General features: G+C 36.3%; 1 long non-coding RNA gene across 4 annotated transcripts; it reads right to left on the reverse strand.

Annotated features, from left to right (window-relative positions):
• Nucleotides 1–2625: 2625 nt before the first annotated feature.
• LOC104214208 (uncharacterized) lies at nt 2626–15864 on the reverse strand. Of its 4 annotated transcripts, none has more exons than XR_011400833.1 (5): nt 15688–15864; nt 13329–13525; nt 4976–5149; nt 4474–4569; nt 2626–3101 (listed from the first exon to the last, which is right to left on the reverse strand). It is a non-coding gene; the product is annotated as an uncharacterized lncRNA (long non-coding RNA). The 4 variants fall into 4 exon arrangements; XR_011400834.1 differs by lacking the exon at nt 2626–3101 and adding an exon at nt 3439–3971; XR_011400835.1 differs by lacking the exon at nt 4474–4569 and having other exon boundaries at nt 4976–5130.
• Nucleotides 15865–26898: the final 11034 nt, after the last annotated feature.

A 26898-nucleotide genomic window follows, 5' to 3' on the forward strand; every position in this document is an offset into this window, starting at 1 on the left:
GTGCGTACTTGAGCTAATTGTTGAAAATCCGATTTTCTTTAAGTAATTTTAATTGTGTTCCTTTTTCCTGTTTTATACTACTTGCAAATTTAAGTCCGTTGTTAACTTAGAAAAAGCATGTTTAATTGACTTAATTGCTTACTTGCTTAAACTGCCTTAATTGTATTATGTGAAGCATGTTAGGTTAGACTTACCTGTTTTACTTGGTACGAAATTGAGCTTAGTTGAGTATTCTTTGTGTTGTTGTTGTGTGTTTTACTTTGGGACTACGGGACGGCATCACGGGAGATCCCCTATACGCATTTATAATTTGAGCTGAGGTGCGGGATACCAAGAGATCCCTGGCACGTATATTGAGGATATCAAGAGATCCTCGGGATACCAAGAGATCCCTAGTACATATTGAGGACACCAAGACATCCTTTGGATACCACGAGATCCCTGACACATATTGATGGTACTAAGAGATCATCGAGATACTGAGAGATCTCCGGTTATTATCCTTATGAAGACTGGTATTTCCTTGTGATTGTTTTATCTATATTCCAGTTATTGTATTCCTTATTATCCTGTATTAAATTCTTACTGTCAGCTTTCAACTGTACTGCTTATCTTATTTTGTCATCCCTTATATTGTTTAATCTCAGTAGGGCCCTGACCTTCCTCGTCACTACCCGACCAAGATTAGGCTTGGCACTTACTGAGTACCGATGTGGTGTACTCATGCCCTTTCTATGCATGTTTTTCATATGCAGATCCAGATACCTCTACGCAGACTTTCCATGCTTGAGTCGAGGCGTTCGTAGAGACTTAAAGGTATATCTGTCGCGTCCGCAGACCGAAGAGTCCCTTTTCTACTCTCCCTTTTGTATTAGCCCTTCCATATTTGTATCCTTGATAGATATTCTGGAGTTAGACATTGTAGACTTTCAAAAGCTTGTTATCATGAGATTCCGGGTTTTGGGAAAAATGTGTTTAGCTTTTGAGAGTTATTATTGTATATGCCAAGCGGCACTTTAAATTTAATAATTTAATTTAATTTTTTGGTTTTAAATTGTTTCTTCTGCAAATTGGTTTATTTTTTTTGCATTGTTAGGCTTACCTAGTCGTAGAGACTAGGTGTCGTCACGATGGTTCACAAATGGAGAACCGGGGTCATGACAGCAAGACACAAAATATGTTTGGGGAAAAGCAACATTTTCTGGAAAAAAAAGTAGTATTTTTTTGTTATCTAATCTTCTAAATAAATAATGATTATGACACTCTAAACCCGCCGGTTGTCGCGACCCAAAATCTAATTAGTCGTGATGACACCTAACTTCACCCGCTAGGTAAGCCAATTTAATAATAATCCAATTTAAATGAGATTTACTGAGAGAAATAATGATAATAAAAATGGACTTATATACAAAGAGCTCCCAAGGACTGGTAGTACAAGTCATGAGCCATTAAGACTTAGATTTTTACAAAACTAAATTGAAATAATTACATCGTCTGTTTGAAATGTAAACGAACTGGATCAAATGCAACAAATGATAGCCATAAGTGGAATGCAGGTACATCTTCAATGTCAGCCCTCGCCGTACACAGCAACATCAACACAAATATTTGCACGCAAGGTGCAGAAGTGTAGTATGAGTACAATCGGCCCCATGTACTCAATAAGAATCCTAACTAGCCTCGGCGAGGTAAAAGAAGAAAGAACTGTAGATGATACTCACTAACACCTGTGCAGTTCAGTATTTTCAACAAGTATAGAACATGTATATGATCAAATCAGGGACAATCTCAGGTAAAACCATTTTTATGCTCACAATTCTTAGCCTTAGAGTGTTCTGCTCAGCCAACAATCCAACATATAAGGAAGATATACAAGTAAATCGGGTAATCAGTTAAGTGATTAGCAAGCAAAGATGAAAGATTTCCGACATCGGATCACTCCTCAATTCTTATTTTACATTTTGAATGGTTTTTACAAAATTTCTCATTTTCTTCCATTTAATTAAATAATTTAATGATATAAATAAGTATGAAATCATGAAATGTAACTAGCTTTACTAGAGCTCACATAAATATCAACTGCACGGATAACTCACGCGATATAGTGCCAATATACAGATCCGCACTGACAACTCACATGCTCAAGGACAATTCACGTGCTATATTATCAATATCTGGATCCACACGGACAACTCACGTGCTATAGTATCAATGTCTGGATCTGCACGGACAACTCACGTGCTATAGTATCAATCCGCCCAGCGTGGTCACAGGTATAACAGTCCAAATCATATCGCACAAAAGCAAGTATACAAGAACACATGTATATGATAGATAAAATATCAGATTTCATGCTCCTGGACTGGTATAATTACATGCTAAAAGTGTAGGCATGTGCTATGTGCGCTTTCGTAGCTCAAATCGACAATTTATCATAGAACTTGAAATTACCAAGTTTTATTCAGGGAATTACCCTTTTCGTAACCTCAAACATATCTCAAATAGTTCACAACAATTCAACAATTACCTAAATATGCACTCTCTCCCGAGTTATGCACACTAAATAGGCACAGCTAATTGAGGATCCTATCAATTAACTACAACAAGAACGTAGTTGAACAAATAGAGATTAAACCAGGCAACTATATTAACATAACAAGAAGTTCATCCTTCAATAGGTTCCATCAAAACCTTAGACTAAATATTTAGCTACTCATACTAGGATTCATCACAACAACATTCAAATTCATCACAAATCGTAAAAACAAAAGGAAGAAAGGAAGAACTCGATGTTGAATTATCCTCCTTGCCTCTTGCCTCTCCTTGCCTTGAACTAAGCTATGAAAACCTTAATAATCCTCTCTTGGGCGAGCTAGACCTTCTATAGGTTAAGTGGATTTACCCCCGAACTTCCAATTTTACCCCTGCAATTTACTCTTCCGGAACTGGGCTAGCGCGGTCGCACTAATGGACGCGCTAGTCCAGGTCTTCATTTCATCTCTTCTTTTTCTCGTCTTCCCACGTACTCAGCTCCTAGGGGCTTTTATTGCTTCAATTTAGCTCCAATCATAGCTTTAAGGCCTCATATATGCTACTCACTCCTACAACGTGTGAAATTCACAATTAGAGCCAATTTATCATCATTTAACTATATTATCACAATGAAACATAATCAAGCTAAGGCATAAACAATCGCCAAATTACATAAATCTAGCCTATTATCAGACACATTGTGCATTCAGTGGGCTCCATTTATTCCGAAATTATTTTTGCAGACATTATTTCGACATTCTGTTGCTGCTAACTTTATGTTTTTGTTTTCTGTTTCAGAAAGTTTACTGTTTCATTATTTATTATAGTGATACAAATTTCAATAATAGCAATAAATGACATTTATGTAAATAAGGAGAATGATTCAACCAATAATGAACGAGATAGATGATTATTCTTCCTGACAATGATAAATGACAGACGAATCCTAGACATTTATGTAAATAAGGAGAATGATTCAGCCAATAATGAACGAGATAGATGATTATTCTTCCTGACAATGATAAATGACAGACGAATCCTAGAATGTCGAAACTATTCTCGGATCTGATGAAAAAGTGTGGAATAATGTGTGTGAGAATATTGATGAAAAGGTAAAGTTAGTATCTTTGCTAGGGAGAGAGAGAGTCTTCTTTTCAAGAAGTGTTCTTGTCAAGTGAATATTATGTGCCTTACACCATTGTCTCTTTTCCTCTTTATATGAGACATGTCCCTAACAAACCCTAATAGTACAAGTGCAGAGAATAGAATATTCTTTTTAACATCCTATTATAAAAACTAGCCGTTATTGTACTATTCTTGGTGCTCGACCTCGGTCGTTGTTGACAGCCCGACCGCGAATCTCACTGCTTCCTGGTCGACCTCGACTGGCCCTTTCCGTAATGCCACTTCACGCTAAATTTCCTTAGGGCATATTTTGTCTTATACAACCATATATCAAAAGAAACCAAATTCCTAAACCATTAGAGTGTCTTGTGAAAATAACACTAATATGAATACTGAAGCTACACATTATCAATCTGAAGTGTCAAAGATGTGAAAACAAACAATGACATGATAGTGAATTACAGTAATAATAAGAATAAAGTATATGGGTAGAGCAAAGTCTCCTAGACAATTTGATTAAATGGTCGGCGTCAATGGCCAATGGTTCACATTCGGATCATAAATGATGATATGGATAAAAACCATTAAAATGGAACAAGCATGTCATGAACCACTGCTAGTTCTCAGAGATCGGAGTTGTAGATTTTGTAGGAGGTGAAGACCAATGGAGGAGAGGAGCAACATTAAAGAATTGCAAACATTTAGATTTTTTCCCTTCAAATTGATGCTTGACTGGGGATAACGCAAGGGTAGCTTTTGGGAACATAACATAAGTTTTTGATGCCTCAATTTCTCAACATGATTAAAATTACTCACCTTCAGCAAATGGTCCTATGCCTTAAAAGATCCTCATATCAAATCCCTAAAAACCTTTTTTCCTCACTTTATGGAGAACCTAGCAGCCAATATTTTCTGCATTTGAAGAATGAATATTAAAAAGTGATGGAACTTCTGCAATTGCAAGTCTTAAAGGTAATGTTGATAGAGGTAAACTACTATTAAATTACTCAAGCTTCAGCAAATCGTCCCTTATTTGCTACAGAATCCTCATCTCAATTCTCTAAGAACCAAATTTGCCTCGCTTGGAGAACCTAACAAGCCGTTATTTTTTGCATTTGAAGAATGAGTATTTAATAGTTGAAGATTTTTAACTGCACGTCTGGAAGATAAGTAGCTTCAAGCGTTATAAAAATTGTGAACCACACAATGGATATTCCCTCTCAATGTTAAATGCAAAGGTTAGAGGCATGATGGATCAGGATCAACCAGAACTTCAGAAACTGTCATAGTAAAAATTTAAACAGAGCTGGTAGTATACCTTAGAGCTGTCTCTGTGACATGTCGTACCTTCTGAATATTCTAGCCCATGATTTATATTTTCCCTGTTAGGCTATCCCAACTTCTTAATATTGCTGCAATGAACTTCGAGCAGACTGGTTTTGCACTTAACTCAAGGAATGCCTATTCAGTAACCTTCCATCAATAGCAATGACTGAGAGAAAATTAGTTGTCAAAAAGAATATAGTTCTAATAATATAGATATGTTGAGGCACTTAAAAACATTAAGAATTTTAAATAGTTCATGATTGAGGAGAAGTGTAGGAATGGCATCGATACCATTTTTCCCTTAAGAAACATTTGGATGGTGGGAATGGGATCTTTGAATGAAAAACATGAAGCCAGTTGTTCATAAAATATGATAGGTTGTGATAGTTAACAGGTCTATGTGAAAGAACATTCAGATTTTTCTTACCAAAATGAAAAGCACTAAATCAAGGCACAGAAACATTACCTGTGCACCAAAGAGGTGAGTACAGGCACGTTAATGATGGATCTATCTGCTGCTCATAACATTAATATCTCTGAAGCTTCAAGCAGCATGAATTACAGTGCCTCACATTTTATGATCATGTTTCTTATCTTTAGTGTAAGTGATGGAGTAATATCTTGAAAAACAAAATTTCTCCCTCACTTTTCCTTTCCCAAATTTTCAGCAAAGTAGGTAACCAACCATCAGACCTCATATTAATTGTTAAATTAGAAACTGTTATACATAGTTACTACCTGTTTTAATTATGTCAACAAAATGCATCATCTACAAGAAAGTATGAGCATTCAATTTGAAATATGTATCCAGCATCCTTCATTGGATCTACGAGTTTAAGCAGCAACTCTTTTATTTCTTCTAACTGACTGTGGGACTTGTCTTTAGCGATAAACTTATGTCTGCTTTTAAGTCAAAAGGTCCAAATTAAGCCAAAAGTGATGAGTTGGGTAATCCCAACTTTTTTTTTTCTAGCTTAAAAGTCACCCCTCTTTAACCAAGTATTTTACACAGCTATCCCTGATACTTATGTATAATTTCCAAAATACCCAATCATTTCTTTTTCTCCTTTCCTCCGCCATTTTCAATCCCTGCCTTCCAAATTCTATAATCTTTTCTTTTTCTCCTTTCCTTTGCCATTTCCAATTTGTGCCTTCCAAATTCCATCACCGCCGAACTATTTATTTTGTTTTAGTTTCTTTTTTGGTTCCATAACATTTTTTTTTAAAAGATTGTTGTTGAATCCCTCATTTTTTTAAATTGGTGAAACTATATTCTAAATCAAAATTTTCAATGAGTCTACATGTTAACAAAGAATTTGAAGCTATGAGACGAAAAAATATATTTTGGTGAAATAATAGATTATTGCATGTTATTTAAATAAATAATTTATATTTAGGCAATCAGTTTAAATTGAAAATGAACTAAATTATAATTTTTTTGTATATGTATTAATTTAGAATAAAATATTAATCATTTTCTTTATAGTGTTAACAACTTTAAGGATATTTCAGTCATTTTACTGAAACAAGTGCTTACTAGCACTTATTTACAAAACACTTCAATAACTTTTTTTAAGTATCAGCACTTTTATCCAAACATTTAACTTCTTATTTATAAAACAAGTTCCAGCACTTAAAAAGTGCTTTTAAGCCCTTATACTTAAAAGCCACTTTTTTTAAGCCAATCCAAACGGGCTCATGGACCTGGAGAAGAATCCCCAGTGCTTGGAATGGCTCAATTTGACCCAGAAACGAGTGACCAGGCGATTTTGTGCTACAGTAATCCCAACACCATTTTGCAAATCTGTAGCAGCTGGGGAATTTTTTTGGGTAACGGTTTGCTGAGAATAGTGCTCAATCGGAAGGCGCATCTTTTGGTGGTGGTCCGGTGGCTTTTCACCTACGGACGGCGGTGCAGTGTGCATTAAAGCACGACTGTGTTACTGTTCACGGCAGTCGCACTGTACGGAGAGTTGACCCACATAAAAAAGAGGGTCGGATCGGTTAAATGGGTCAAAATTTACCCACATATAGAGCCTGTTTGGATGGGCTTAAAAGCTGGTCAAACCAACTTTTAAGTCATTTTTTAGCTTATTGAGGTGTTTGGCAAACTTAAAATCAGCTTAAAGGTCAAATGCTTTTAAGTCAAAAGGTCCAAATTAAGCCAAAAGTGATACTTTTTTGTTTCTAGCTTAAAAGTCACCCCTCTTTAACCAAGTATTTTACACTACTATCCCTGATACTTATGTATAATTTCCAAAATACCCAATCATTTCTTTTTCTCCTTTCCTCCGCCATTTTCAATCCCTGCCTTCCAAATTCCATAATCTTTTCTTTTTCTCCTTTCCTTTGCCATTTCCAATTTGTGCCTTCCAAATTCCATCACCGCCGAACTATTTGTTTTGTTTTAGTTTTTTTTGGTTCCATAACAATTTTTTTTAAAAGATTGCTGTTGAACCCCTCATTTTTTTAAATTGGTGAAATTATATGCTAAATCAAAATTTTCAATGAGTCTACATGTAAACAAAGAATTTGAAGCTATGAGACGAAAAAATATATTTTGGTGAAATAATAGATTATTGCATGTTATTTAAATAAATAATTTATATTTAGGAAATCAGTTTAAATTGAAAATGAACTAAATTATAATTTTTTTGTATATGTATTAATTTAGAATAAAATATTAATCATTTTATTTATAGTGTTAACAGCTTTAAGGATATTTCAGTCATTTTATAGAAATAAGTGCTTACCAAACACTTCAATAACTTTTTTTACGTTTCCACATTTTTATCCAAACATTTAACTGCTTATTTATAAAACAAGCTTCAGCACTTAAAAAGTGCTTTTAAGCCCTTATACTTAAAAGCCACTTTTTTAAGCCAATCCAAACGGGCTCATGGACCTGGAGAAGAATCCTCATTGCTTGGAATGGCTCAATTTGACCCAGAAACGAGTGACCAGGCGATTTTGTGCTACAGCAATCCCAACACCATTTTGCAAATCTGTAGCAGCTGGGGAATTTTTTTGGGAAATGGTTTGCTGAGGATAGTGCGCATTTGGAAGGCGCATCTTTTGGTGGTGGTCCGGTGGCTTCTAACCGACGGACGGCGGAGCAGTGTGCATTAAAGCACGACTGTGTTACTGTTCACGGCAATCGCACTGTACTGAGAGTTGACCCACATAAAAAGAGGGTCGGATCGGTTAAATGGGTCAAAATTTACCCAAATATAGAGCTTGTTTGGATGGGCTTAAAAGCTGGCTGAGGTGTTTGGCAAACTTAAAATCAGCTTAAAGGTCAAACTGCTTTTAAGTCAAAAGGTCCAAATTAAGCCAAAAGTGATGAGTTGGGTAATCCCAACTTTTTTTTTTTCTAGCTTAAAAGTCACCCCTCTTTAACCAAGTATTTTACACAGCTATCCCTGATACTTATGTATAATTTCCAAAATACCCAATCATTTCTTTTTCTCCTTTCCTCCGCCATTTTCAATCCCTGCCTTCCAAATTCTATAATCTTTTCTTTTTCTCCTTTCCTTTGCCATTTCCAATTTGTGCCTTCCAAATTCCATCACCGCCGAACTATTTATTTTGTTTTAGTTTCTTTTTTGGTTCCATAACCTTTTTTTTTAAAAGATTGTTGTTGAATCCCTCATTTTTTTAAATTGGTGAAACTATATTCTAAATCAAAATTTTCAATGAGTCTACATGTTAACAAAGAATTTGAAGCTATGAGACGAAAAAATATATTTTGGTGAAATAATAGATTATTGCATGTTATTTAAATAAATAATTTATATTTAGGCAATCAGTTTAAATTGAAAATGAACTAAATTATAATTTTTTTGTATATGTATTAATTTAGAATAAAATATTAATCATTTTCTTTATAGTGTTAACAACTTTAAGGATATTTCAGTCATTTTACAGAAACAAGTGCTTACCAGCACTTATTTACCAAACACTTCAATAACTTTTTTTAAGTATCAGCACTTTTATCCAAATATTTAACTACTTATTTATAAAACAAGCTCCAGCACTTAAAAAGTGCTTTTAAGCCCTTATACTTAAAAGCCACTTTTTTAAGCCAATCCAAACGAGCTCATGGACCTGGAGAAGAATCCCCAGTGCTTGGAATGGCTCAATTTGACCCAGAAACGAGTGACCAGGCGATTTTGTGCTACAGTAATTCCAACACCATTTTGCAAATCTGTAGCAGCTGGGGAATTTTTTTGGGAAATGGTTTGCTGAGGTTAGTGCGCAATTGGAAGGCGCATCTTTTGGTGGTGGTCCGGTGGCTTTTCACCGACGGATGGCGGAGCAGTGTGCATTAAAGCACGACTGTGTTACTGTTCACAGCAGTCGCACTGTACGGAGAGTTGACCCACATAAAAAAGGGAGTCGGATCAGTTAAATGGGTCGAAATTTACCCAAATATAATTTCATCCCCACTGAGCTACGGGGACAAATGAAAGAATGCCACATCATTTAATGAGAGGCCCACATGAAGTACCATTAGTCGCGGTGTAATTTTGACAATAGAATTAACGTAATGTATATTTTCAGACGAATAGATGGACGGGAGTTTTATAAACCATTTAGCATACGATAGGGGTACTTTAAGCCGTTTTCCAAATAAAGAAATTAGTACTCCCTAATATTGTTTCAACAAGAATTAAATGTACATGTTTTCTATATTAGCTACAATTCCCTATTGTAATTTTGGAACTATTACTAAATAAATCATGATAAGTCGACAAAAATATTTGTCACGAAAATTTTAAATTCGCAAATCACAACCAATGTGAAAATCCATAAGATTTCAAATATACGATTATTTCATGCATTCTGCGACATATTCTTCCCTTGCTAATCCTGAATATTTTTGTTAATTATAGAAATAATCTGCTCTCATGCAATCAAGTGAAGCAATATCTGCTGAGCCTGTGCATCACTTTGCGCGCCTCCTTTCAAACTGCATCCGAACTAATGATCTCAAGCTTGGGAGACTCATACACTCCCGTCTGATCAAGACGGCATTAACCTTTAACACATTCCTCGCCAACCGTCTGATATACATGTACTCTAAATGTTGTTCCATAGAGTATGCGCAACAGGCCTTTAATGAACTGTTAGACAAGAACGCCCAATCTTGGAACACAATGTTGTCAGTTTACTCTCAAAAGGGTCTTTTTGAGAAAACCTTCCAGCTGATCGATGTAATGCCTGATCCAAATGTTGCGAGCTATAACTCAATCATTTCAAGCTTAACTCATCACGGGTTCCCTAGAAAAGCTATGGGGTTTTTCAAAAGAATGCAAACTCAATGTGGGAATGGGTTTTTGACTGACGAGTTCACGGTTGTTGACGAGTTCACGGTTGTTATCGTGTACAGTACCCTGTGAACAGTACCATGTACAATACTCCGTGAACAGTACCCCATGAACAGTACCCGTGAACAGTGTGAACAGTACCGGACAAAATGTTAAGTTCTAAAAAATGGGACGAATCCCATTTTTCATTTTTACCAAATTGGAGCTCGAAGAGAGGCGATTTTCAGGAGATTTTTAGAGAAAACAACGGGGTAAGTTTTCTTAACTTAATTTTGGTTAGATTACTCGAATCTATTACTAGTTTTGGCATTTAATTGTTGATTTTAGTTGGGAAAAAATCTTGAAAACCCTCTTGGTTTAATTTAAAGATTTGAGAGTCGAGTTGATGTCGGATTTAAGTAAAATTGGTATGGTTGGACTCATGGTTGGATGAGGTTTCATATTCCATAATTTTTGTCTGGTTCCGAGATGTGGGCCCCACGGGCAAATTTTGAGTGCAATTTCGGATTTTTAATGGAAAATGTAGAATTTCATATGGAATTAATTCCTATAATTTTTATTAACTGAATCGAATTATTGTGACTAGATTCGGAGGCATTCGGAGGTCGATTTGAGAGATAAAGGCATCACGAGCTAGAGGATTAGCCGGTTCGAGGTAATTAATGATTGTAAATATTGTCATGAGGGTTTGAAACCCCGGATTATACGTTGTTGTGTTACTTTGAGGTGACTTGCACGCTGGATGACGAGAGTGGGGTAGAGCACCGCTAGGGATTGTGACCTAGTCCATCCCAAACAAATATTTTAATGCATATTTGATAGTTAATTGTTTGACATTATTATATTTTTGGGATATAGCCATGTTTGGGGCCTTGTGCCGACTTGTTGAGACCCTTAGGGGCATTTTTACTATCTTTCCTCACTCTATTTGTTTGAAAGCATATTCTCAGTCATGTTTTACCTGTTTATTGCTCAAATCTGGCTTTATCACTATATTCTTAACATGTGGAAATTGTTTTGGCATGAGTTCCTTGTTTTACTGAGATAGACCGAGGGTCTGATTGTGAGATTGATGACTGAGATAGACTGAGAGTCTGATGGTGAGGTTAATGACTGAGAGAGGCCGAGAGCCTAGTTGCGAGGATTATATATCTATGGATCGGGCTGCATGCCGCAGCGATATTTATATGGATCGGGTTGCACGCCGCAGCGATACTTATATGGATCGGGCTGCGCACCGCAGCAATATAGCGCTTGGGCTGTAGGAGCCCCTCCGGAGTCTACACACCCCCAGTGAGCACATTCGACTATTTATATGGATGGGGTTGTGCGCCACAACGATGCATGGATCGGGCTGCACGCCGCATCGGTTACTATATGGTACCAATTGAGCATGAATGCTGAGTGCGGGTACTGATTGGTAAGAGTTGAGTCACGAGTGACAGAGAGGCTATCCCGAGGGGCGATAGATATATACATACATATGAGTGGTCACTACTAGAAATTGGAGTTATGGCAACCCTTCGAAAACTGTTGCAACAAATAAGCTAACCGCCCTTATAGGGCTAATGGGACGAATTTGGACGCGTTCCGGGATTCCGTGTTACAATAGGTCTATTGGAACGGTTATTTGCAACAGTTTACAAACCGTCTCCATAGATAGGGTATTGGAATGGTTTGTACTGCTACCACTATTCTATCTACAGGAACAGTTTCCTTTTCATTTGGGACGGTTATAAACCGTCATGGTAAAATAATACAGCTGATTTTTTTAAGTCTATTGCAACGATTTTCATGATATATTGCAACGGTTTGTGTGATATATTGAAACAATTATCAATACCCCTATTGCAACAGATATTATAACATATTGGAACAGTTATCAAGGGCTGCTCTTATTATTTGCTAGGTCTATTGGAACGGTTATATTCTCTATTGCAACAAATTGTAATTTCTGATATTTATGGAAGCAAAATGAGAAATAGTTTCCTATTCTATGAAATTGTTTACACCATATCCAACTAGCATTATCCATATACAAAAACAAAATATGGATACATTGTTTGGTCAAACAATTCAAAAGTCAAAATAGATGAGTTTGTATACAAAATAGATGAGTTTGTATACAAAAAGTTCCAGGCCCCATGATAGATGCAAATGCATCTACGGACTCACTAAGCACTAGTTTCTTCCATTTCATTTTGAGCGTGACAAAATCAATAGTCAATGAGGGGAGCAGTGCCATCAGAGAATGTAGCATCCAACTGAAACCACAGATTTTGGATCTGGCTTTTAAAAGGAATTGCTTGGACTTTGGATTTAAGGACTTACTGGAGAAAAGGAATCAATCTGCTTTTTCTGCATCATTAGGTTTCATACTGCACCATTTGGAAACTAGGGAGAGCCAGTTTCATTACATTTAGTTGTATTAAATGGTTTACTATGATGCTTTAATTTTATAAAGTTCAACAAAAAAGATATAAGCATACTTGTAGGTTTTTCACCTTTCTGATATGTACATTTTTCTGATATGTACACCAGCTTTTGGGATTAGTAAGCTCAAGGCCCTGTGGTTGTGCATTTAGGAAGCTTTTTCAACTGAGAAATTGTGCCTTTTGCACCCTAGTTCATCTTGCAGCCCTTTACTAGTTAGTAATGAATAGTGTCTTTTGCACCCCAGTTCACCCCTAGAAAATAATAACTTAATAGATACATATCATCAGCGGGAAATATTTAGAAAACTGCTCCTAACCATGAATTCCGAAGTTGAACCTCCTAACATGTATTCCGAAGTTGAACCTCCTTATGATATTCAGAGGAAGGGCAATATACCATTCTGTTAAAACTAGGCGGCATAAAAATAATGAAAGAAGAACTAGGTAGCATTTTAGCGAAGAGGAGAAGACTTAGAAAGAAGAATCGAAGGTAAAAAAAATTCGCCATTATTTCACTGCTATTTGGATGCTGAAGAAGAACAAGAAGAAGAAGGAGGAGGAGGAAGAAATCATCACATACCTGTTGCCACTGAATCTCTGTTGAAGTTGAAAAGGGAACGCTAGTCGCTGTTGTTGCTGGTCGTGTTTTAATAAAAGTGCAATGATCCCTTCTTTTTTAATTAAATAGGCTGGCAGCTTCACTCGCTTCGCTGCTACACCAATAGATTCAACGCCCTCTATATTCTTTCTCTATGTAGCTAATTTGCGAGTAGCACCCTGAGAAAAAATAAGAAGGCAAAGGTTTGATGATGTCCAAGAGAGGAAAGACATAAATGTACCAATAGCTAGTATTCTCGTGTAATCTTCAGATATTTTCTGAATAAAATAAAAAAAATAGATTTTTCCACCAACTCTATGTGTGTTCTTCTAGCTATTTGTGATCTTTCCATATCCTTTATACATTCTGATATCAGTTAGCTTGGTATAATTGTCTTCTTAAGGTTGATTACTCTTTTCTACAATATTCAAACCTTACTATTTCTATTTTAAGACAAATAATTGTAAGATCATGCCCCATTATATTAACAATTTTAATTAATTAAAACTGCAGAGATCATGTAAAGGAACTCATGAGAATCTTGAACCAAATGATTCAATTGATATAGACATTAAGGATAAAAAAAGAAGAGAATATAATCACTTTGTGAGGTCACTGGTCAAAGAGTGAACATTGTTGTCGTTGGAGATACTCCAGTAAGTTTATAATTCCTTAGAGGCAATGTCATCAAGGGAAAATGCATGAAAATTTATATGCTTTCCATGCTTCTGTTGGTTATGCAGTCATGCAAGCTATTGAGCAATTATGATTTTATCAATTCTTCACTGAATAAGAAAGAATATGCAATGAAGATGAGACAAATTAAGAAAGCAACAGGTGAAACTTAGCAAGCAAAATAAGCTAGAAAGACAGAATTCTGGTAAAAGAAATCAGAGACTCGATGTACAGAAGTGAACAAGGGGACAATTATTGGATTCTTAGCTATGATGCAACTCTTCGTTACCCTTATCTGTTACAACTCTTTAGTACCCTCATTCAGACTATTTGGCTGATAACAGCCTTATTAATAATTTGTTGGATAAAATTAAGAGAAGGGTAAAATAGCCATTTAGTTTTTGATGGATATTTTGATAATTCAACTTTGACTTTAGGACCTTCCCACTTTTAGAATAGTATGACTAGTCTCTCGGCACGTGCGTTGCACATGTATCATAAGGTATGTAGTAAAATAATTTTGTAAAAGTTTTCGATACTATTTAAGTGAAGCTTTGACTAAGTGATTTTGGAAATAAGGTTCATAAATTAAAGAACCAGAAAAGGTAGAAACACTCTTGAAATGACGAAAGGACATCAATATATAATTCCTTTTCTTTTTACAAATAAAAATTGAATCATCATTCAAATAGCAATTTTTCTTCAATCTGTATCAATTTTTCTTGAATCTGTATATTCAGAAAGGCAAGCAATTTGTCTGAGAAGAATAACCCCAATGTCTAATAGACGTGAAGGCAAACACTTACCCATTAGACTAAAGCACAGACATGAACGAATCTCACAATTTTAAGTGAAAGCAACACAAGCATAATTGAACAGAAGTAAAAGAATATGTTTATCAAAAATATTACCACAGAAAGAAAAAAGGAGCAGCGAAAAGATTTTTCTGAATAACCAAAAAAGCGAACAGGGAAGATCGAACATCGATAGCAAACGTCGAACAAAAATCTCATGGTTTCAAACAGAACATCAAAACCTAACAAATAAATCCCCCAATTTTACAAACTAGAAATCACAGCAAAGATCGAACATCGATAGCAAACATCGAATAAAGAAACTATTACCAAAGAAATTGGGGCAGCGAAATGATTTTTCTGAATATTACCGGAGAAAAAAAAAAGGAGAGATAAGGAGAAAGAAAAAGGAGCAGCGAAAATAGGAGCAACAAAAATAGGAGCAGCGAAAGAAAAAATTACTCGAGAAAGAAAAAAGCCCCCAAAATATTACCAGAGAAAGCAAAAAGAGAGCAGCGAAACAATGTTTTTGAATAACCAAGAAAGCAAACATCGATAGCAAACATCGAATAAAGAAAATCTCATGGTTTCAAACAGAAAATCTAAACCTAACAAATAAATCCCCCAATTTTGCAAACTAGAATCACAAATGTATCATGTAATACAAACAAAGCAGAAGCAAAGACCTTCAAACAACAACAATAACAACAACGCCATTGGAGTCGAAAACGACGATGCAACTGAGGCCAAAAGCGCTCCTATTCTTAAGGAGAAGAAATCCAAACGCCAAATTAAAGAAAACATAAGGGAAAAAAGAAAGAGAAAATTGAATAGTTATACAAACATCAAACAGGGGAAAATCGATAGCCTACCTCGGAGATTGCTCGTATGTTAGCCGAAACTGGTCGTCAATCACCGGCAGTTGCCGTCCGTCACCGGAGCTGCCCGACAGAGTCCATTGATGGTGAGGTCGATGTGTTCTAGGTTGAGGTTGAGAGAGACGGTGTTCAAGGTTTAATTTTGAGACAGAGTTTAGAGAGAGTGACAGAACCTTCTATGTCAAATATTAAAGAGTTATTAAAATATTAGTGGGGTCAATGTTTTTAATAAAAATATAGGAGGGAAAGTAAGGAGGTAAAAGTAAACTGTCCCAATATACTTTTATTTTATAAAATCGTTCCCACAGGTAACTCTATGGTATCGCTTTTACAAACCGTCTCCATATATTCACTTATAGTAACGGTTATTATATTATTGGAACGTTTGTTCTTCAGAAGTGTTCCAAAAATCTTTTGACTCTATTAGGACGGTCTAACCGTTCTAATATATGATCTATTGTAACAGTTACAAAATCGTTGCACAATAACTGTTCCAATAAAGTCACTTTCTAGTAATGGGTGTTTTGCCTCAGAGGCATGTTTATGGACTTATTGATTTAACTCCTCTTAAAATGAGTTTCTATCGAATATGTTGATTTATTGACTGTTTTTCCTCATTTTATATTGAGCCTCTGTCGGAAAGTTGCACAAATATTTTAAAACAAATTTTATTTAAACTGGGGTTTATGAGATGTTCAAAAATTAATCATTGATTTGACATTGGTTATTCCCACTGAGATTTTCAAGTTATGAAGTGTTTGTGATTACTGTTTTGCCCGAAGGGCTGTTTTACGAACTATGTTTTGCCCGAGGGGCCGATTATGACTTTAATCTCTATTATTATTTTAAATGGTATTGAACCCCTACTGAAACTGTTGGAAGGTATTTCAAGATGACTTTTACTAAAAGCTGGATTTTAAAAGGGAACATTGACTCGTATTATGATTTGAAAGTCTGTTGTGTTTATTGAACCCAGTGTAAATGTGGATTCATTGTTTTCTACTGCTCAGTCTTTATTTACTCTTATTACTTACTGGGTTGGAGTACTCACATTACTCCCTGCACCTAGTATGAAAATTTAGGTATATCGGAACCCGGTAGCGGGTGTTGATAGCTCAGTCGTGGAGTCATCAGAGTTAGCAAGGTGGCTGCATGACGTTCGCAGCACCGCTTCCTTCCCCTCATTGTTGTTACTGTATTTAGTACATTTTTAGACTTTTGTTGTATTCAGACCTTGATAGTTGCTCATGACTAGTGACACCCCGATGTCGGGCTGGTATTTTATTCCGCATTATTATTCTAGGATTTTATTATAAAACATTGTTTAATTTAAAGACTTAAAAATGACTCTTAATGCTTGAAGGGTTAAGGTGAGTGTTGTGTCGGCTGGCCTTGTCTTCACGAGAGGCGCCATCACAACTGGGCCGGTTTGGGGTCGTGACAAGTTGGTATCAGAGCCTAGGTTACATAGGTCCTACGAGTCATGAGCAGGTTTAGTAGAGTCTTGCGGATCGGTACGGAGACGTCTATATTTATCCTCGAGAGGCTGCAGAACCTTTAGGAAAACTTCACATTCTTGAATTCTTATCGTGTGTCCTTTGATTCAGCTTGAAATGTAACTCTTTGAATTCCTTCCACGCGTTCGTATGCGCGCATGATCGCTCAGTATCAGATGTGCCTTGATGGTTTGTGATTTCCCGATCGAGGGGCGAGGTGTGATCTCTGTAAGTTGATGTTGGGCCAGTCTGAAGGACTTGAGGCCAGATCTTTGCCTATGGCTTGAGCACCGAGGTGTTGATTGTGTGAGCAAGTATTTTAAACTTATATGTTCGGTACTGTCCCTATTAGTGGAAGTGACAGTTGTGTAACTATGTGATGAGTATGTTAGTACTGCGAGATATATTTATATGATTTGGAAACGACAAGAAGGGTCTACTGGAGGATAAAAGAACTATTAGGTGCTTGAATTCCATCTTGATTTGAGGTATAGCCCCGAGTTATAGGCGTGTGAAGAATCTTTTCATGTTTCCCAGTTGTGAGTGAATTAAAAAAAATCCATGTAACGGTATGAGTTCAGACTCAAGAAGACTAAGTGACTGCGTACAGTTTATGATGGTGGAAGGTATACATAAATGTTAGTTAAGGCGGAGCAGGTGGGTTATCTCCTGCAAAGTGTTCTGGAGTTGTGTGATCTTTATGTTATCCGTTAGAAGATCCCATTTACAAGTGAAATATATATATGTGAATTTAATTTGGGTCGCTTAAGAGAGTGGGTTTAATTGTTATGAGAGTAAATACGAGATTTGTAGAAGATATGAAGTACCAAATGGTCTGTGTTCTACGAGCTTATGAAGGATTGAGTTAATCTCACTATTGTATTATGGCAGCAATAAAGCATATGTGTTATGAGTTATGGTGCGTGTTTGACCTATGGCTTTGAGCCAAGTGGGGGAGTCCGCTATTGAATAGTTGATTGCACGGTTATATGCTCTAATGGTCCCAGTTCGAGGCACATTTGTGAATCAGTTATGGCTCGAGTAAAGGAAATTTCAATAAAGGCTATGTTATGCTTTATGGGTGTACGAGAATCGGGGAATGACTTGAGTTGTGGTTGGTAAGGAATGCCCGGTGCATAGGGCAAGAAGTTGCTTGGTTATATTGGAATGAGGTCACATTCTGCATGTCGGAGTGCTAATGAAGCACAGGTTGTTCGGTTCATTTAATCAATCTAACTACGGTTTGAGTAGTGTGGATGACTCTAGAGAATGGTCCTATTGTGTTCAAAACTCTACATGCAATAATTGGAGGCTTCTAAGTTGTACTTATGGATAGAAACTGAGTTTTCAGTAGAAAATGGTAAGACTTGTGGTATTTTCTATATTAATTATGGGATTCTATATATCAGTATCGGGAAGGTGAAGGTAATAGCTTTGGGGAACACTTAAAGAGTATTCAACGGATTATGAGCCTTAGACGGTGTAGCTTTATGCTTGGGTTTTGTGTGATAAGCCTAAGTTGAGGAAATTGTGGTGTTACAGCAAGAAGGAATATCAAGTTGAAGATGAATCAGAAAGAATATAGATAGATGGGGTATCTTGATAGTAGACCAAATCGGTATGGTAAGGATATGTTGAATTCCTTGTGTGTGTTCGAGGTAATGAGTTCCTACAACTATTTTGCAACAATGCTCTTGGGTTTTGATGGCTTTTTTAGCTTGGTCTAGTTAGAAGGATTCAGTCTTAGCAGTTGAATTTGTGCAAATGGAATTGGGAGAGTTCTTATTGATTTCTACCGTGGTTGGAGATGTGCAATTTCTCCGAGTGTGAGAAGCATAGGATATGTAATTATTTTTCTTCTAGATGGGATCAATGGAAGTTCTTGGCTAGATGAGTTACAGTTCAGTTCTGAAAGGAAGTTCATGAAACTCTTAAGTAGCGGGTAACCTCAGATGATTAAGGAAATGGTACTTCTAATTGGAAATGATTTGACGAGAGTATATGATTTAGTAAAAGGGCAATGTTATTAAGTTGATAGCACTTCGGTAGTATTGCGGCACCTTCTTTTTAGATCGACTGGTGATATTCGGGTTTGCTTGGTGGCACAGGAAAATTTTAGAGTATCTATAGTGGAATGATTGGGTATTAGAGGTTGTGAGATGATATGATCTGTTGGTTATAGGCACCTATGGTGTGGTTCTATCGGAGTTTCATAATGGAAGTCGAGTGGGAAGAGTAATTTGGTGTTGCTCGGTGAACGACGTATCGGTCATGTCCTATCGGTATGCGTGGTATATGTTATTTGCTTCACCGTGAGTATGATGAATTTCTTTGGTTCCAGATATCAAATTATGTGTGGTTGTCGATTTCGAGCATAGTGACTTAAGGTGGTTCCATGTAGAGCAGTGTTTAAATAAGGTCGCGCATTGCAGTGAATATATGTGGAGGTATGACCTTGCAGGTTAGATTCGTGTGTTTTGTTCTTATGATGTGAGACGGGTTCTCAGTCTTGTGTTATGGTGGTACTAGTGAACTTGAGGTTCAGCTCTTTCATTTGAGTCATTTTCATGATTTGAGTATGTTCGGATTGTTGTGTATTGTGCAAGTGGTGGCTTAGGTTTGTATGGAAGTGTCATGTCACTAGAGTAATGTGTTGGATTAGAGGAGATCGTTGGGGATCATTAATAAATACAAACGGATTCGATTTCAGCATGTTTGATGGGTAAATATCGAGGTTCGGTTCAGAAATTTGCTATGGTCCTTGCCAAAGGAGAAGTAACCTTATGGATGACTGATCTGAGAGATGGTTATGATTTATTGTGTGTTTCATTTATCATTGGCAGTATATGGAAGTGTTGGAATGAGACTTTAGTTGAAAAGAGGTTTCTTCCGGTATTCGGATGTTGTGTGCAGCTGCTATGAATGGAAGTTATCGCTACATGTGTTTGAGTTACGTGGTATATCGGATAACTGCACTTGAGGTTGCAGGCATGGGTTACTACAGCTAGTTCGGGTCTATTCAAAGTATAGGTGTGAGGTTCTGATCGTATTGAGGATTTTAGAAGCAGAAATGTGGTTCTATGGTTTATGGACTAGGATGGATTGTGAAATTTCAGTTATATTGTGTTATCGAACCGATATGAGGTAGGGTAACGTGGGATCACCCCCGGGTATATGCATGGTAAAGTTATTCAGCAATTGGTTGGCTTCTGGAACAACTCTGGGCACGTTCGAGGACGAATGTTTGTTTAAGTGGGGGAGGATGTAATGACCCGACCGGTCATTTTGAACTTTTGCACTTTGATCGCCAGTTCCTGGGAATGACTTGCCCCGTGTAATGTATTATGACTGATGTAGATCGTTGGTTTTGGTTTTCAGGAAAAAACGGAATGAATTTGAAGGAACAGTCTCAGTTGAAAGCTTTGAATTTGAAAGGTTTGACTAAAAGTTGCTTATTTGTATATGAGCTCGGATCGGAAATTTTATGATTTGGATAGCTTCGTTGGGTGATTTATAACTTAGGAGCGCGATCGGAATGCATTTTGGAAGTCCGTGGAAGGATTTGGCTTGAATTGGCAAAGTTAATATTTTGGCGAATTCCGGTTGATAGGTGAGATTTTGATCCGAGGGTCGGAATGGAATTCCGAGAGCTGTTGCAGCTTCGTTATGTCATTTGTGATGTGTATGCAAAATTTTAGGTCATTTGGACGTCGTTTGGTTGACTTTTTGATCGAATTCGGATTTCGGAAGTTTTGGAATTCTTAGGCTTGAATCTGAGGGTGATTTGATGTTTTGATGTTGTTTTGAGCGTTCCGAAGGTTGGAACAAGTTTGAATTATGTTATGGGGTGTGTTGGCATGTTTGGTCGAGGTCTCATGAGTCTCGGATAAGTTTTGGAAGAGTTTTTGGAAGATTTTGCCGTTTTGAGCATAAGCATGTAATGATCCAAAGATCCATTTTTAGTTCTAGAGATCGAAATTTGATTTCGAGACTTCCGTAATTTTGATAATGAATTATAGGACTGATCTGGAAAGTTTGGTCTAATTTCATCAAGTCGCGATTGGGTTTTTGACATGAAACACGAGTTAATTGTTTAACGAGCGAAATGGGTATTGAACTGAGCAAATGAGCTCCGAATTGAGTTTCTACTGAAGGGCTATGTTCGTATTATTATTTGTGACTCATAGGAACAAGAATCATCGAATTCCGAGTTCGCATGATGGAGTTAGAGCCTTTTTAGTGAAAAGAAAAGCTGCTGCAATTTTCTGGGCAGTTCCTGCATTTTTCGCTCGTGTGAACAGTGACCTCACCTGTGTGAACAGTACCCCCGTGAACAGTGTGAACAGTACCTGACAGAATGTTAAGTTCTGGAAAATGGGACGAATTCCATTTTCCATTTTTACCAAATTGGAGCTCAGGGAGAGGCGATTTTCAGAGAAAACAACGGGGTAAGTGTTCTTAACTTAATTTTGGTTAGATTACCCGAATCTATTACTAGTTTTGGCATTTAATTGGTGATTTTAGTTGGGAAAATCTTGAAAACCCTCTTGGTTTAATTTGAAGATTTGAGGGTCGAGTTGATGTCGGATTTTAGTAAAATTGGTATGGTTGGACTCGTGGTTGGATGAGGTTTCATATTCCGTAATTTTTGACGGGTTCCGAGATGTGGACACCACGGGCGAATTTTGAGTGCAATTTCTTTAATGGAAAATGTAGAATTTCATATGGAATTAATTCCTATAATTTTTATTAACTGAATCGAATTATTGTGGCTAGATTCGAGGCATTCAGAGGTCGATTTGAGAGACAAAGGCATCGCGAGCTAGAAGATTAGCCGGTTTAAGGTAAGTAATGATTGTAAATACTGTCCTGAGGGTTTAAAACCCCGGATTATACGTCGTTGTGTTACTTTGAGGTGACTTGCACGCTGGATGACGAGCGTGGGGTAGAGCACCGCTAGGGATTTTAACCTAGTCCATCCCGAACGAATATTTTAATGCGTATTTGATAGTTAATTGTTTGACATTATTATATTTTTGGGATGTATACCATGTTTGGGGCCTTGTGCCGACTTGTTGAGACCCTTAGGGGCATTTTTACTATATTTCCTAACTCTATTTGTTTGAAAGCATATTCTCAGTCATGTTTTACCTGTTTATTGCTCAAATCTGGCTTTATCACTATATTCTTAACATGTGGAAATTGTTTTGTCCTGAGTTCCCTGTTTTACTGAGGTAGACCGAGGGTATGATTGTGAGATTGATGACTGAGATAGACTGAGAGTCTGATGGTGAGGTTAATGACTGAGAGAGGCCGAGGGCCTAGTTGTGAGGATTATATATCTATGGATCGGACTGCACGCCGCATCAATGTGTATATATATATATATATATATGGATCGGGCTGCACACCGCAGCGATACTTATATGGATCGGGCTGCGCGCCACAGCAATATAGCACTTGGGCTGTAGGAGCCCTTCCGGAGTCTGCACACCCCCGGTGAGCGCAGTCGACTTTTATATGGATCGGCCTGTGCGCCATAGCGATGCATGGATCGGGCTGCACGCCGTAGCGGTTACTTTGATTTCAGTTATTGTGAGAGATATACGGATCGGGCTGCACGCCGCAGCGGTTACTATATGGTACCAATTGAGCGTGAATGCTGAGTGCGAGTACTGATTGAGTTGAGTCACGAGTGACAGAGAGGCTATCCCGAGGGGCGATAGATATATACATGCATATGAGTGGTGTTTTGCATGAGAAGCCTGTTTATGAACTTATTGATTTCACTCCTCTTAAAATGAGTTTCTATCAAATATATTGATTTATTGACTGTTTTCCCTCATCTTTATATTGAGTCTCTGTCAGAAAGTTGCACAAATGTTTTAAAACAATTTTTATTTAAACTGGGGTTTATGAGATGTTCAGAAATTAATCACTGATTTGACATTGGTTATTTCCACTGAAATTTTCAAGTTATGAAGTGTTTGTGATTACTGTTTTGCTTGAGGAGCTGTTTTACGAACTATGCTTTGCCCGAGGGGACGATTATGACTCTAATCTCTATTATTATTTTAAATGGTATTGAACCCCTACTAAAACTGTTGGAAGGTATTTCAAAGATGATTTTTACTAAAAGCTGGATTTTAAAAGGGAAGATTGACTCGTATTATGATTTGAAAGCCTGTTGTGTTTATTGAACCCAACGTAAATGTGGATTCATTGTTTTCTACTGCTCAGCCTTTATTTACTCTTATTACTTACTGGGTTGGAGTACTCACATTACTCCTTGCACCTCGTGTGCAGATTCAGGTATATCGGAACCCGGTAGCAGGTGTTGATAGCTCAGCCGCGGAGTCATCAGAGTTAGCAAGGTGGCTGCATGACGTTCGCAGCACCGCTTCCTTCCCCCCATTGTTGTTACTGTCTTTAGTACATTTTTAGACTTTTGTTGTATTCAGACCCTTATAGTTGCTCATGACTAGTGACACCCCGAGAGGCGCCATCACGACCGAGCCGGTTTGGGGTCGTGACATGGGGAGATATAGTAGTTTGGTCCTAGTATTCCTCTTGCATAATCTAATGCTTTAGTAAAGTCATTAAAACCTTTGAAAATCGGTTTTTCTATATCTTTAATAGAGTCTAGTACTTCTAACCATGTGCGAAAAATACCCTTTGTCTTACCATGTATAACTCCATAGCGCTTAAATCTTTTGTCTTGGTTTTTATCTGTAAAATATTGTCCTAAGACATTAAGAGCCGCTATAAAATATTTAGTATCTTTTTTATAATATGTTATCCATAAGTTATTAGTTAGACACCTTTGAGGTCTGTCTATGACACATTCTGGTAGAACTCTAAACGACATGTTTGATGGTGGAAAGAATATTAAATTATGTTTTCCAAAACTTAATCTTTCTATATTAGTCTGTTCTGCAAAAGGGTGTGGCTTAAAATGAAGATTACCTAATACTGTCTGCAAGTATTTGTCTGAGGGTGAGGCTTGAATGCCCTTCCCTTTGTCTTCAGTCTTGGAAACTGTTGGTCTCATGCTGTACATGTAAAATATTTTTTTATTAATTGACAGTAATTTTAAGCCTACTTAACTAATCTACTAAATTATTATCTTTTCCTTTAATATGTTCAAAAACTAAATTATATATTGATATAGTATCAATAAAATTTAACCATCTTCTTCTACTACTATTTTTGCGTTTATCTTTTGGTGAAACTTAACTATGGATTCGCAATCAGGTTCTAATTGTTACTTCTTGTTTATTTAATATATATATTTTAAAACTATTTAATTCGTAAATTACAGCTAATATCTCTGCATCTATACTACTCATATTTCTTTTTTCTCTATATTTACCACTTTGGTAAGCACATATATTTTTTGTATTCTTATCACTATATTTATTTGGTTTTGCTTTTAAAACTACTCCTCATCCTTCAAATATACCGTCTGTTTCTATAATCAAGTAGTCTGTTTCTAATGGCATGTTTAAATCAGGAATATTTTTTTTATTTTTTCTTTAACTTTTTGTACTAATTTAATGTCTTCTGTGTTGAAATGTTTTTGTCCTGTAGAGCCTGTCTTAGCATATAATGGTTATGCTATTTTTCCTAAGTCTTTTATAAAATTTCTCTCATAATTTTCTATTCCTAAAATTATTTGTAGCTCTTTGGTATTATCCAATTTATCTGGCATTTCTAGAGCTTTTTTGGCTATATGGGGTTGTAATTTAATTTTTTCATCCCCTAAAATTACTCCTAGAAAATTTATATAATTTTTACATAGTTTCATTTTCTTTTTACTAATTATTATTCTATTGTCTACAAATAACCTAAATACTGTCTGTAGATGTCCTAAATGTTCTTTAGTATCTTTACTAAATACTAATATATCATCTACATATACTAAAACAAATCTCTTATATTCTCCAAATATATTATCCATTTTTCGTTGAAAAATTGGTGGAGCTGTCTTTAGTCCGAACGACATTACTAACCATTCGAAATATCCTTCTGGACAAGTAAATGTTGTCCATTCAATGATTTCTTCATGCATTTTTACTTGCCAATACCCTGATTTACAGTCAAACTTACTGAATATCTTTTTTCCTTGTATTCTATTTATTAATTATGTTTTATCATGCAACTTATATCCATCTGTTCTAGTGTTATCATTAAGTCTTTTATAGTTTATTACCATTCTTGTTTTTCCTCTTACTATCTCACTATGATTTCTAACCATAAAAGCTGCTGACCTGTGTTTAGATATAGATCTTCTTATTACACCTAAATTCATAAGTTCTTTAATTTGAATGTTGAAGTCTTCTAAAAATCTTGATTTGTAGCTTCTATTGAAGCTGTTTTAATTATATATTCTAGATTAATTATATCCAATTTACACATCACTTTATTATTTTCCCAATGTTTTAAAGGTTTTTCTCCTATTATTTCTATTTCATCTAATATCTTTATTATATTATCCAGATCTTTTTTGTTTTTTATTATTCCTATTTTTTGTAATCCTGTTTTAAAATTGTATAATTCTGTTTCGATATCTATTAAAGTATAGTTTTTTTCTAATATATCTCTATCTTCATTTTCTTCTAGTATTAAGGTTTTAGATTCTTCTTTAATCTTACAACATGTATTTTTATCTTTACACTCTTTACAACATTCTTCCTGATTTTCTTGCAGGTTTTTCTGGCTTGTGTTCAGTCGTGTCCTTATCCTGGTTGCAGTTTATATTGTTTGTACCGGTGTTTGTGTAATGTTTTTAAAGAATATTACTCCATCTCTACTGAGTAGACAGCTACCATTATTATGTAATATAAAACTTAATCCTAATACAAAGTCTACATTTATGTTTAAGTCTCTTACCCAGATTTTGTCTACCTTATAGCTAGGTTTATAGAAATCTAAACATGTATTTATAAAGCTAATTTGTGGTTTATCTACATAATGTTTGTATATATTATGGGTTCCATCCATTTGCATAGCTGCAACTGGCTTATCTAAGGTTTTGATTAGATTTGGAGGAGCTATCGTTTTATTTATTATACATTTTGTGCATCCGGAATCTACTAGAGCTAATGTTTCTATTTCGTAATCTTCTATTTTGATTCTTGCTAAAAATTTTATTGTACTTAATCTTTTATCTTCTTAACATATCAGCGCTATCACGACCCAATCCCCGAACCCGGTCGTGATGGTGCCTCTCGTGAAGACAAGGCCAGCCAGACCAAAACGGAATACCTCTTTTAAACAGTTAATCATCATAAAAAGTAATAACATATAATATAACACTCATAAATTGCGGAGTTTTAACGTTAACAACAGCAGGAACCATCCCAACACAGCCCAAACCGGGGTGTCACAATTCATGAGCAACTAAGAAGTCCGGATACAAGTCTATTGAACACAAAATCCGATACAATAGTTCAGAAAAAAAACATGGAAATGATAGGATAAGGGAGGCACGGGGCTGCGAACGCCAACAACTACCTGTAGTCTCCAAATCACTGCCTGGACTGGGAGAAATCAACACTCAAGAGTGGACTCTGCGATGCCTGAATCTGCACACATGGTGCAGGGACTAATGTGAGTACTCCGACTCAGTGAGTAACAATTATAAATAATGGCTGAAAGTATGAAAACACGTAAAGACACAAAGCAATTCCATATTAAGCAGTAAAAT

The sequence above is a fragment of the Nicotiana sylvestris genome, chromosome 7, assembly GCF_000393655.2.
Source record: "Nicotiana sylvestris chromosome 7, ASM39365v2, whole genome shotgun sequence".
Lineage (NCBI taxonomy): Eukaryota > Viridiplantae > Streptophyta > Magnoliopsida > Solanales > Solanaceae > Nicotiana > Nicotiana sylvestris.